The sequence below is a fragment of the Sus scrofa genome, chromosome 13 (genome assembly GCF_054392235.1).
Source record: "Sus scrofa isolate SSC_HxYL_T2T_F1_AM1 chromosome 13, Sscrofa_HxYL_maternal_Yorkshire_Landrace_v2.0, whole genome shotgun sequence".
Lineage (NCBI taxonomy): Eukaryota > Metazoa > Chordata > Mammalia > Artiodactyla > Suidae > Sus > Sus scrofa.
In genome coordinates this window covers 66,709,016-66,722,072 of record NC_139395.1, presented here as the reverse complement: position 1 = coordinate 66,722,072, position 13,057 = coordinate 66,709,016, and the positions used below count along the sequence as shown (strand labels likewise).

Here is a 13,057-nt window from a genome sequence, read left to right as displayed (position 1 = left end):
AATTATGCATTTTCAAGTCTGACTTGTTCCTCAAAGTCCTAGCTAGTCATTTAAAGTGGATCCTTAAAATTTCCACTGTAAGGTTGCCATAATATTTGGCATGCTCCTCACAGGTAAATGCTTCTAAGAACAGAGAAAACAGTCATGAAGGCGATCAAACACTAAAAAATCTTTTGGAAAAGAAATTGTATTTTACTACCAAAGCAGCATAGTAAATCAGGTTCCATACTCATTCTATGATATAACAATAACAATCATAATGATAAAGAGTGGTGCTTTTCCATTCAGGTTTCTCTTAGCACCTTTTATTTAAATGCACAAGAGGATACTTTTGAAGATGAAAGGCAACTTTCATAAAAATGAAAATTACTGTGATCCTCTCACCACTAGTCAAAAACCTTTCAGACTAAGATAAATGACTCAAAGCCATTAGAAAAAAATTATTGCAAACTTATGTGTGCCTAAGCCCCCCTACTTTGCATTTTGATTCATATTTAAAATATTGATTCCATCAACTGGAGGAACAGTTAGTGTCAGCAAGAAGATGATGGAGAAAATGAAGTCAAAGGCGAACAATGTAAACAGTGGATTTATTTATTTACCCTTAGGTGAAGGTGCCATATTTCACTTATATTGAACATTTATTCAATTTATTTTATTAATTTAATCCTCTTAAAGTACTACTTCACACTCTGATGCAATTTCAGATCAAACAGATCACTGTGTACTTGTTGAATTCATGGCTAATGATACATGAATTTATAATCCAGGATGATTCATAATTGAGTGAGCTACCTTATTTTACTCCCCTATTACAGGAGAGGTTCACCATGAATGACTATAATGTTCAAGGAAGAAATGTGGAAGATATTCTCAAAAGTTGAACTATACTGTACGATAATAATGTCGAGTGAAAATGAAATATTTAATGTCCGTATTTAGGTTCTCCATCATGTATTATGTGGTCATGTAAGGGGTGTCAAATGCTGAGAAGAATTTCAATTTGACCTGACAAAAATGAAGTAAGCAACATGCAGTATTTCATCCATTATGTCCATTTTCACAGTGAAGGATTGGTTCCATAATACTTTTTATTCCATCCAATGTCAAGGTCTTAAAAACAAATTCTGAAAGCACTTAAGAGGTTCTTTTAACAGCTGTATTTAGTAACAAATGACAGATATCTATTAATGCAAGTACATCTTATATAAAATATTTTAATATGGATTTTAGGTGATGGTATATTCTTATTAACATCAGGTGTAAATTGACACATCACAGAAGCTCTTTTCAACGAAAGATCCATTTAGCCCCATCTTCAAATTATGGATTGATACAATATTCTACGCCATAATGGTTCCAAAAGCATTGTTAACACTATGTATTATTCATGTTTTCAGGTACCATTGTTTCAGTTCATAATAGAGTATCTCACAATTGTGAGTGAAGCCTGTAATGAACTGAAGAAAACTACCTAACTGTAGTATTTTCACAGGTCATCTCATTGGCCCTGGGGACATCTGGACCCTCTAAATGTATCTGTACTTGGCACTAGGCTCAAATGTGAGAAAATAAAAATTTTCAATCCTGAATGGTGTGTTTCTATCACATAAGCACAATGGACTGAAGATGATATTTTTAAAGGTGCAGATAATCATCTGGTATTATAGCTATTAAGGGGACTTCAAACTGTAAGTTAAACTGTTTGATTGAATTAAAATACATGTAGCTTAAATACAGGCCACTATATGTCCATCAAGAATAAAATTCTACTAAGTAGTTTTGAAATCTGAACATTGTAAATCTGCCTTCTCAAACTTTCCCATGCATACAATATCACCTGGGCATCTTGTTCCCATGCAGATTCTAATTCAGATAAGCTATGCAGAGCCTCAGAGTCTGCACTTTTAACCAGCTGCCAGAAGATGCTGATCAGTGGACCAGCAATGTTGCAGATGATCACTGTGGACACACAAACAACTACTAACTGGTTTGGGATTTACCACTCTGTGGAAGTTACTGTTCTAGTACTAACTAGGATGTTATATTTGAGAGAAATCAGAAATTCATGCAAATGGTTAACATAACAAATGACTCCATCTTTGGCAGCCTCTTTTGGAGACTATCTACCTTATTTATTTGCTGGGATTAACACCCAATAAATATCAGTTTAAAGCAAATTCTGGTGTGAATTCTATTCTGATTGACTGAGCCCAGTGATAGGTAATTATCAAGACCTTATAATGCAGCAGTTCTAATTAGAAGAAAGTGTTTCCTACTTTAGCCAATGTATCTGCTATCCTATAATAAGAAATAATGCTTTTAGTTTTTGTGTTTTGGAACTGACCAAAAATAAATCTAATCCTTTCCTGTATGTCAGTATTACTAATATTTTATGATATGTGGTTATTTTATTTTCCCTTAAGTTTTAATTTTCAAATTATTTTCTTGGAATAGAGGACTGTCACTTGGATCAAAAATCAAAAAAGAACCAGAAGGTATTGTAATAGATGCTGTGGGTACTGGGTTTTCTTCTCTGGGCCTAAACAGTGGTGGCTTTGCCTGAGGGCTCCCCACCTCCAAGCTGTCATCAATCACTGAGGTTTCCACCCACTGCTGGGGTCCCTCTGATGTGCAATTCACACTGTTGGCCAGAAATTGCCAGTGGGGAGGAGCTCCAGTGCTCATGATGGTAATTTGTTTAATCTTTCATCTTCTATTGCTTCCTCCCCTTCCCTGCTTCCCTGCCTATGCTTCCTGGGATTCCCTCCCCCTAAAAAGCTACTTGGATGAAATTCGTCAACTCAAGATCAGCTTCTGGGGAAACCAAATCAAGTCAGGAATCATGTCCAAAGTCTCCCTCTAGAGGAAGTTATCCTGTCTCTGCCTAGTTCTTGCCCCCAATAGGTAAGGTATGTTCTTAGTTTCCTCCCAAGTTTTAATTCTGGGAATCTCCAAGAAAATGCAGATGCATAGTCCTTTCTTTTTAAATAAAATATACCAAATATGGGGTGAGAGAGAGTGGGATGGACTGGGATTTTGAGTTTAGTAGATGCAAATTATTACATTTAGAATGGATGGGCATTGGGGTTCAATCTTTTGGGATGATATGAGAAAAACAATGTATGTGTGTGTGTGTGTGTGTGTACGTGTGTGTGTCACTTTGCTATAAAGCAGAAACTGGCACAACATTGTAAATCAACTATACTTTAATAAAAATTATTATACTAAATAACCTACACTATTCTGTGCCTTTTTTTTCACTTAATGTATTTCAGACATCTTTCATTATCAGTGTACAGAGAGCCTACTCACTCCTTTGTATGGCTGCATGGTATTCCCATGTGTGTAAATGACCTGGGGAGTCCAAATCCTTTTGACATTTTTTCCTCCAGATGATATACCTCTATTTTATTTGATCATTCATTGAATGACAGAGTTCAATCATTTAATAACCTCTTCTGTCCCCAAGTCAATTTACTGATGTCATGAACAAAATTTTATACATTATACTGAACACTTCTCTTACAACATATTGTCTTTAGCACAGGAAAAGTGGGTCTATTCCTCTTGCCTGAGACAAAAACAAAGTCTAGGTCAGCTTGCTCACATTGTTACAGGATAGGCTGATATGGAACTTGTAAAGGGGTAGAGCTCTTTAGGCTTTCTTGCATGGAATTTCTCATCCTGTATTCATAGAATTGATTTCTTTTAAACACAGGTTTGGAAGTTTTACTTTTTTATGTATATTATATGCCCATTGCTTCAGCTCTTTGTCCAAGCCCATATTCACAACACAATCATTAGTGGCCATTTACTGAATGTTTAATATGTGCCAAGCCTTGGCCATTTGCAATTTATACCTATCATTATTTGTCACATTATTAATTATCTTACAAGTCAATAATTATCCCCATTTACAGATGAGGAAATGTATGTTCAGAGAAGGAAAGTCATTTGCCAGAGTCAAATAACTAGTAAGTGGTAAAGCTCAAGACTAATAAGCTTTAGTTTTCATTTTATTGTCCAAAGAACAAACCATCCTTCCCAACTTTGAAACAAGTGCACAGAACAATTGCTGTCTTAGTGAAGTGGTTGATAAAAATTACAAATTATGAGATGTCTAGGGATTGGGTCATGAATAGAGTTCTCTAGAGAACACTTTCCAAATTATATTAGCCAAAATTTTACAGAGAAACAGAACAATATGCACACAGTTCTCTTGTGATATATTATATCATTGAGCATACATATATGAGAAGATATTTGTTACAGGAATTGGCTCACACAGTGATGGAAGCTGGTAAGTCATGCCATCTTCCATCTACAAGCTGGAGAACTAGGAAAGCCAGTAGTGTAACCCCCAGTCTAAGGCTGAAGTCCCAGAGTTCAAGGTCTCTAGAACCTTGCCTGCAGTGTCGGAGGGCAGGAGAAGATGAATGTCTCAGCTCAGGAATCAAGGGAGGAAATTCAACCTTCCTCTGCCTTTTTGTTCGTTAGGGACTTCAAGGGATTGGTTGATGCCCACCCTCACTGGGTATGGTCACACCTTCTTTATCCAGCCTGCTGATTCCAACACTAATCTTTTCCAGAAATCCCCTCACAGACACACCCAGAAATAATGTATTACCAGCCATCTGAGCATCCCTTAGCCTAGGTGATGTGTAAAATGAGCCATTATACCTGTACAGCACTGATTAATAATCAATATGCTTTGGTTTTGTCCTTCAAAAGTTAATACACCTCTACTGCTTCTACTATTTTTTAAAACAATAGGCAATTTTATTTTTATAATACAATCACATTAGAAATAAAAATAGAAAGCAAATCTTGATAGTTTTGGCGTAAGAGGATATTACTATACCCTTTCACCATTGCCCTGAAGAATATCATGGTTGTTAGATATTTTAAAACAGTAACATAGCAACAACAAAATCCAAAACCCTTTCATATAATAACTTTTATCCTTCTTCAGGGAAAGAAAGGGGATTTGATTGGTATGATTTGTCATTATAACTTCTACTGGGTTATTTAAAAAAAAAAAAAAAAAAAAAAAAAAAGCTTTGCTTTCCAAGCCTCCCAATCTGCCACTTAAAGAATGTCTTGCCCAATTTTAGTAGAAGTCAAGGCAACCTCATTAGGTTGAATCTTCTAGGTTCTCAATTTTTCCACACTTTGGAAAATTGTAACTTTTCTACACTTTGGAGAATTTACTCCTTTCTAACACTTCTTTCATCCTCTAGAATTCATTGTAGATGACCAGGAAACGTTCTAGTAAGATAATTGAACGTGGTACCCTGGACAAAATCCACATTAGCTTTAGGACAACCTACTTTAAAGAGTCTCATACAGTCTGTTTACTCCCTCTTCTGGGCTTCCTGCTTCTTCCTTCCACTTCACTTTGATTATTTCTGGTGGAGGAAGTAGAAGCAGAACTAGCTAGCATTCAGTACTTTCCTTTCTCTCTGTCAGTAGTTACTGATACACAATCAGCCTCATCTCTTCCCAGTGCTTCCTTTTCCTCCCAACAATCCACAAAAACCTTCTTTTTAAAAAATTATTTTCAGAGCATTTTGAGAGCAGCAGATCATTTTAGATGGTGGCCTTTCATGTACTGCTTTTCTAGTCCACATCATCATTTCTTCAAGACCCCCCTTTTTTTTTCAGTTACTAACTCATTGCGGGTCATTCTTTACAGACCCATTACTTCTATTTAATATCTTGTAAGAATTTAATTTATAGGAGCCTTCCATTATTGGAGTCACCGTTTTTTTTTTGCAGTCACTGGCCATGGAATTTTATGCATCATTTCCAGCAAACTTAGACCTCACTGTGGTCTAGGCTCATGGTTTTGAAAATGCCCCCTTAGAATTTTGTGAGGATATCAGTCACTTGCCCCAAGGAAAGCAGGCCGATATCTAGCAAGCAGGCAAAACAAACACATAGTTTCAATATCTAGAATTGTGTGAACTAGTTTTACAAGAACTTGAAAAAGCTAAATCAAAGTAGGGCAACATGAAAGTATTATTAAAATTTCACTTTATATAAAAATACTGAAATGATAGGAATCCTCCAAAAATTTAAAATGTTATCAGAGGTTGCAGTTAAAGGGAGGTCGTCTTGGTAGACTAGGTTTACGATATTTCCACAAAAGATCATTCATCCTCTTTGATGCTACCATTTGAAACAAAGTGGGGTTTATGTGCATCTTTGGTGACTATTGTGCTGGTTTTCAACATTCTAATATTCACTATTATATACAAAATTTGACCTATCTTATAATAATCCACATCTTTAATTAATCACCTATCTTTTAAATTGAACTATAGTTGATTTACTGTGTTAGTTTGATATGTACAGAAATCATTCAGTTACTTATATATATATGCATGTGTGCACACTAATACACTAAATATACACACTAACTAATAAAACTGTTGGAGACCCAAAAGGAGGATGTGGTCCTGCTAACTCCTGGAGAGCGCAGGAAAGCTGAGTCTGATTATCTCCAGGCATCTGTGCTATTGATGCTAAATGATGTCTCTTTTCTTTGACATATTTAGTTCATATTTGAAATTGACTGTTAATTTCACAAAATGGAGCTACTATGCATGAGTTTTTATATGAATAAATGTCTTACAGCAATTTATTAAAAAGAAAAAGCACAAAAAACCCACAAGTCTCAATCCTGCTGCAAACAGGCCTGTGAGAACTGGAAAGGGAAAGAGAAGTTTCCTAAATGTGTGTGTGCCTCCCGTCTGTTTGTGTAAGTGTGTGTGTGTGTGTGTGTGTAATTTTTTTGTTTGGATTCTTTTCCATTTTAGATAATAAAATATTGAATATAGTTACCTGTGCTGTACAGTAAATCCTTGTTTTCTACATATAGTGCTGACTATCTGTTAACCTCATCCCCCATCCCCCTACACTTATCCTTTGGTAACATAGACATTATATATGACTTTAAGTCTGCTTCTGTTTTGTAAGTTCATTTGTATCCTATCACATTTTATATTTTACAAATAAGTGATCTAATACTTGTCTTTCTCTGTCTGGCTTATTTCACTTAGTATGGTAATCTCTAGGTCCATCCACGAAGCTGCAAATGGCCTTATTTCATTTTTTTCATGGCTAAGTATTATTCCATTGTACATAATGCCAGATCTTTATCTGTTCATCTGTTGATAGACACTTAGTTTGCTTCCATGTTGTAGCTATTGTAAACGGTGCTGCTATGGACAATGGGGTGCAATAAGCCACCTATTTTATGTACACATCTTTATTTAAAAAATCTCTGAAGCATCTGTCTTTTCATCCATTCCCCTGAATCCTTGGTCTTGAGACCTCCTCATCTCCGGGGTTCTCCATCCTTTGTCCTACACTCTGTCCCAGCTATATACCAGCAAGCAGCCTTTCATGTATTTTTTTTAAACATGACAGTTCCTGCTTCGAATGATATTTGAATAATGATCTTGTGACTAATGATATTTGAAGACCAATTGCATTGACCAATTGCATTGTATCTATGTCTACCTAAACCGAGTATTCCATTCCCGGGCTAGTTTAAAGTATAATGAGACAAAATGGAAATATGTGCTTTGACAAGATAGTTGAACAAATTTTCTTCATCTATCAACTGGCAAAAATGTCCAAGAAGATAAACATGAAGATGAAGCTATCTAAAGGCCAAATAGAATTTCCAATACTTCCATTCTTTAGGAAGGTAGATGGCTAAGCAACTTCTTGCTCTGTTAACCTGGCGTAAGAACAAAGCCCTCAATTCACATCAGAGACAGAAGCTGTGCTGACTAGATAAATAGGAGTCCAGCTCTCAACTCTTTCCTAGAACCAGAATCCTTCTTCCTTTAATAACATCTCTCAATAAATTCTTTGTAAGGCCACAGAAAAAAATTAAATCTACAAAGATAAATGGACAGATATACAGTCTTATGAGATGTTCCACACGTTACTATCAGTCTAATAGATCAATTGTTTAAAAATAAGGAAAAATATATATATATACACAATGGAATACTACTCAGCCATAAAAAAGGATGACATAATGCCATTTGCAGCAACATGGATGGAACTAGAGAATCTCATACTGAGTGAAATGAGCCAGAAAGACAAAGGCAAATACCATATGATATCACTTATAACTGGAATCTAATATCCAGCACAAATGAACATCTCCTCAGAAAAGAAAATCATGGACTTGGAGAAGAGACTTGTGGTTGCCTGATGGGAGGGATCGGGAGCTTGGGCTTATCAGACACAACTTAGAATAGATTTACAAGGAGATCCTGCTGAATAGCATTGAGAACTATGTCTAGATACTCATGTTGCAACAGAAGAAAGGGTGGGGGAAAAACTGTAATTGCAATGTATACATGTAAGGATAACCTGACCCCCTTGCTGTACAGTGGGAAAAAAAAATAAAATAAAAAAATAAAAATAAGGAAAAAAAGGACTAAAATGAAATATAATAATTTTGAATTAAAAACCAAGGCTTATATGATACGTAAAACCATCCTTTTTTAAGCAAGAAGGAACTCTATTCAAAAGCATATAGAAAACAGACTGGAAAATATTATGTACATTCTCTAAACAATAATAGAATCTTGGAACATGATGAAGTAAAATTAATATTAAAAATCAAGAAACATTGTAAAAAGTAGATATTACATAGCAATCTCTTCCCTAACACTCAAAACTACTGGTATAAAACAAAATCAAATACATAATTACATATTATTTTGGAGATAAAAGTGAGACTTATTTATAGCATTTTGTGAGATTCCACCAAATATAAGCTGAGGGACATAATTTTAAATGACATTTGACATTTACATTTTGCATTTTAAAATAGGCAATAGACCAGATTTACTTTGCTAGATGTAGTTTGCCTAATCCTGTTCTAAGAGACGGCATTGTTAAGGAGCATATGAAAATTTTAACAGGCGCTTACTCTCCCTGAGGAAAAAAAAAAATGTGCAGGGGATGAGAGAGCTGAACTCTTGTGTCAACCCTGTTACACCATCTTTGTCACCCAATCTTGAACGTACATAATGATAATGTATTGCCTTCTTGCCAGACAAACCCAGCACCATTTCCCAGTGGGCCTTGACAAGCCCTCAGAATCCTTCTCAACCCAGTTCTCTAGGCAGACACAAACAATCAGAATTGACAGAACACATAAAACCTATTCGCCGTCCCTGATCTTTTACATTCTTTGAGTGTATTATCCAGAATTTGATCCAGTATTTTGTGTAACAGAATGGAGAAGAACCATGCCCTTGCTTGACAAGTTGTTGCAGCCTAAGATCACAAACATATTTGCAACCTCATTATGCCATGGACACATATTCAGCTAACAATCAACTGAAACCTTGACATCTTCTCCATACCAGCTCCTATCAAGCAACACTTTGAATGACTTGCCTGCTATATTCATTATATAATCTCCCAACATCTCATTTAAATCAAATTACCTGCATTTGGATCTTTATGCCAGTTCAACATGATTAAAGCAATGGTTTCAAGTGGAATTTCTTCAACATACTCTTTGAAAACATCTTCTTGATAACCAAAATAAACAGTTTTAAATTATTCTCCCCACTAGGTGTCCTAATCTTTGGGGTAATATTTATGTTCACACTGTACATAGGATCTACACATTTTCTTGAGCACAGAAAGTTTTTTCAAAACCATATCATTGTTTTACTAAATGAAGAAATAAAGATAACTTTAAGATTGTTCCCATACCTTTGAGCCTCAAGCACTGACTCTAGATGGAAAAAGCTTTAGGCAAGTAGTGTATTCCAGGAATTTCTTATTTTCCAATTAAATCTCTTGGTTGAGCAATAGAATACCTGTCATCATGAAAGATAAAAAGAATGTACACACAATTTAGTTTCTTAGTGCTGAACAATAAAAAATGTGACTTTCTGCTATAATACAGCTATAAGACATTAAATACTATCATGAGAAAGCTTTGAAATGTTACAGGTGTTATACCAACATAAGGAATCATTTTTGTATGTAGGTACCTTGTTGCCTTAAGGTGGACAGTGTTATTACATCAATGCATTTCTAGAAAGGAGGAGAATAGCATTCAAGACTAGCAGTTGTAAAATATGAGATGATGATCAATTATTTTATTTTTCCAAGATATAATTATTTTCCTTTTGGGTCATGTTTTCTTTGCAGAAAATATAGCAATCCATTTGGTAAACTCGAATTTCTTGGGATAACAGAATGATTTCAATTTGGAAGTCTTACATGGATGTGTTCTTAAACAAGGATCAGCAAACCTTTACTAAGTCCAGAAAATAAATATTTTAGGCTTGGTGGGCAAGAAGCTATGTCTTCAACTCTTTGAACAATTATTTTCCCTGAGATATTCAAGGTCATTTTACATTTGAATATGCACAAATCAGACTTGGCTTATAGACCATATACAAACAGGTGGTGGGCCAGATATGGTTATTATTTGGTAAGACCTGCTCTAGGGTATTGACCATTGAACAAAAATAAGATCACACTTGCCTGGCCATCCATCAAAATCTGAAACTAGTAATTTCCACTGTGTGTGTGTGACAAGATGGATAACACAGTTCAAAAATCACCTCTACTCTAACCAAAGAAATTACATGTATCAAGTTTCAAATTCTTTCAATCGAAAAACTTAGAACATGAAAGAATTCTATTCTTTATCTTAATGATAAACACATATTTATTGCCATTTGCCAGGCTGAGCAACAGAAAAAACATAACAAAACCAATACCATGAACCTAACCAGATGTCAATCCCCTTCCACTGAAAACCATAGCATTTATAGACAATAACCTCCTACTCTAAAGGTACACATTATGTTTCATAAAGGAATACATAAAAGGCTTAAATGTAGTTTTTCAGAGAACCACGACTGGAACATGAAATTCTTCAAGTTTTTCAAATCTCAGTTTCTCCTCCCACATGAATAATTCAAATATAAATATCTTCCAGGGCTTTGTAATAAATAATTATACAGCCAAAAGCTGAATACCCACACAGCTCTTGAGTCTGATAATGAACTGTCAAGTCAATGTCCACCAATGTCAAGGAAGAGTAAGTAAAATTGTATTTTAAGTGAGAACATGCAAAGAATCACAACAAGCTCCCAGGTCAAAAATCTTTATTTCTTCTTTTTCAAAAAAGAATTAAACTCATATATAATCACACAGAGAAAATTCTATACATCCTCAGGGATTATAATGTGTCATGGAATTGAACTGCAGTTGTGGTTTGTCTTATTTGTGCCTATGTATTTTGAATATTCCTCCTATGCTAGTAAAACTTATCATCTTAGGAGTCCTGCATCTCCATGATTCAAGCTAAAAAACTTGCTTTCTTACCTCTCTTTCAGAGCTTGGCTTTGCCCACGTAAGACTTCACTTTGAAATAAACAACATGGAAAAACTGGTGCCATCTCAGAGTTCATATTCTCATAAGAGTAGAGGGGCCTGCCTCTCGAGGGCTGGAAGAATCTCACACACAAGATCAGCAGCAGCAACTGAAGCTGGAGAGTCCTTATTACGCGTGAGAACTATTGCTTTGGGACCCATTCATTTGCAGATGGGTGGTGTTCCTTGCTTTGTAGTTGCCAAGACTCATATTCTGGCCATTCCTGTGAGCTGATTCATTTGTCTTAGGTTCCTGCTGGGGGTTGAATTATGTCCCACCCAAAAAGATACATGGGGAAATCCTAATTCCTGGCATCTGTAAATGAGACCTTATTTGTGAAATAGGGTCTTTGTAGATATAACCAAGGTAAGACAAAGTCATGGGTCATAATCAGAAATTGGCACAACATGGAGAATCAACTAAATGTTAATTTAAAAAAAATAATTCAATATTATAAGTGTTCTTCTGAGAAGAGAAAAGTAAGAGACATTCAGGGAAAATGCCATGTGACAATAATGGTAGAGATTAGAGTAAAGCAAATGCAAGTCAAGAAATGCCAAGGATTGGTGATGTCCCTGAAAGCTGGGAAGAAGCAAGAGAATATTCTATCCAGAGTCTCTGAGGGAGCATAACCCTTCTGGTGCCTTGATGGTGGACTTCTAGACTCCAGAACTGTAAAGGAATAAATTACTGTTAAGCCGCCTGGGTTGTGATGTTTTGTTATGCCAACCCTAGGAACCTAACACAGTTGGGTTCCAGAAAAGGAGACCCTGAGACAAAGATTTTGTGCAAGGGACTTGAGGAGAAAGCGCTCCTAGCAGAAACCAGTAAGAAAGAAGAGAGAACAGGATGGGGAAGGATTTTGGGCTCAAGTATGCATGGGATCTCCAAGTCCCAGCTCAGCCCCATCCTTTAAGAAGCTCCAGAGCCTCAATTATATTTAGAGTTTGTCTGACCTGGAGGCCAGGGAGCTGTCTTTCATACTTCCTGTCTGGGAAGCCAGTCAATCATTGGCTGCCCCCACTGGACCCAATTTCCCTGGCACTTTGGGCTCTCCATGCCACTTGCCAAAGCAGCAGCAGTTGTTGGGCAGGTACTTGTAGAAAGTTGCAGGTGCTAATCTTGGAAGAAAATAACTGGAGAATCTGGGTATGTTAAACAGAGTAAAAGGAATTGAGGAGTATTTGGGCAAAGCAGGAGTTGTATTTAAACCCACCCCCCCCCGGTAAATTTCTTTTCCGCTCAAATTTCCTAGAGTGGAGTTCTTGTTTGCAGCTAAGAACAATAACTGATAAGCCGCCCAAGAGAAGAAAATCATCTGTCTTGGTAAAATCTACAGTAATAGTTCCAAGTCATTCATCTTTTCAAACAAAAATAGGTTCCTAAATTGTTGTGGAAAAGCCCAAATTTTATAAAGCAAGTCACGTTTTAAACACATTAAGGGAAACTCAATGTTGAAAGAAAAATCTGTGAAATATTGAGTAAAGTGAAGACTATTTCTATAAATATTTAAGCATATCAGTTTTGTTATTACATCTTTCTATAAATCTACTATTGTCAACAAATATGTTATAAGTGCCTCTAAGTTACAGAGCGCTACTCTTGGAACTCTAA

The 13,057-nt window shown here is 35.9% G+C and overlaps 1 long non-coding RNA gene across 2 annotated transcripts in view; it reads right to left on the bottom strand.

Annotated features, from left to right (window-relative positions):
• Positions 1-13,057, bottom strand: part of LOC102167790 (uncharacterized) — a 402,854-nt gene that overhangs the window by 336,745 nt on the left and 53,052 nt on the right. For both annotated transcript variants that reach the window (XR_002337630.2, XR_014823523.1), the window contains exon 3: positions 9,763-9,869. This is a non-coding gene — a long non-coding RNA (uncharacterized LOC102167790). The remainder of the gene's footprint in view (positions 1-9,762; positions 9,870-13,057) is intronic.